This window comes from Sinocyclocheilus grahami, unplaced genomic scaffold, assembly GCF_001515645.1.
Source record: "Sinocyclocheilus grahami isolate Dianchi unplaced genomic scaffold, SAMN03320097.WGS_v1.1 scaffold5143.1, whole genome shotgun sequence".
Taxonomy (NCBI): Eukaryota; Metazoa; Chordata; class Actinopteri; order Cypriniformes; family Cyprinidae; genus Sinocyclocheilus; species Sinocyclocheilus grahami.
The window spans coordinates 9459-10447 of NW_015509909.1; the positions used below are offsets into that span (position 1 = coordinate 9459).

The 989-nt window shown below is 30.6% G+C and overlaps 1 protein-coding gene across 1 annotated transcript in view; it reads right to left on the reverse strand.

The window, feature by feature from the left end:
* The window catches only part of LOC107577108 (uncharacterized), a gene marked incomplete at its 5' end in the record, with an annotated part of 5705 nt that overhangs the window by 3674 nt on the left and 1042 nt on the right, over positions 1–989 (reverse strand). The window lies entirely within an intron of this gene.

Here is a 989-nt window from a genome sequence, read left to right on the forward strand (position 1 = left end):
TACACAAGTTATTTCAAATACAAATTAATTAACAAACAATTTTAGCATAAGACATTATAAGGTAAACCAGGTAATTGCTCTATTAAATAGGCAGTCCGTTTCTTAGACAAATATAAAGTTTTGACTGGAAAAAAAGTTATTTATTGCACAGGAAAAATAATACATTTATTATAAATAATTAAAAAAAATTCATTGTGGGGCATGTTGTCTCAATTGGAATGTACCATTAAATTACGTTAAATGCAATTTAACAGATTTTCTATAAATTTAATGAAACAAAATGATTCATGACACAGCGAAAATGTAAAACAATTCATTGTTTTGGCCAACAAATATTGTAATCAATAAACTACATACATTTATAACGTAAAACACAAGTGACAAAAATTTGACTGTAAAGGACAAAATGTACAAATTATTCTAATTTAAGAGGTTTTTGAACTGAGATGCTTGAAACTGACATACAAAACCACTGCAAGTGAAACACTCATTTGTGTAATTAGACAAAATCTACTGAGATAAAGCCTTTGTGATATGTAGCCATTGTCATATTTTATTGTTCTAAAATTCATTTATAAAATTCAATTCATACTAAATTGTCAAAAACTCTCCTTACCAAAATATGTCCTATGTCCTAGATTACATCCAAACATTGTTCTTAACAAATTAGGCTTTTAAAACAGCATGAATTTCACTTACCTGTGAGTAAAAGAAGAACGATTCTACTGCACAGGCGATCCATGCCTAAGTTGGGCACAGAGTGGGTCTTGAATAATAAACTGCCCTCAAGAGTAAATGCAAAAATAGTCTAAACAAGAAGAAAAAGACTTATTAAATGACAGATTCAACTTCAATGAAACAACACCTGGTGTCTTTTAATGAGGACGCATGAATCTTCCTCGCTCGCTCGTGGTGATAGCTAAAGCTCTTGAAGTCTGGCAGAGACATCTAGACGGGTTCCTGTGTGGTCATGCATATATATATATATA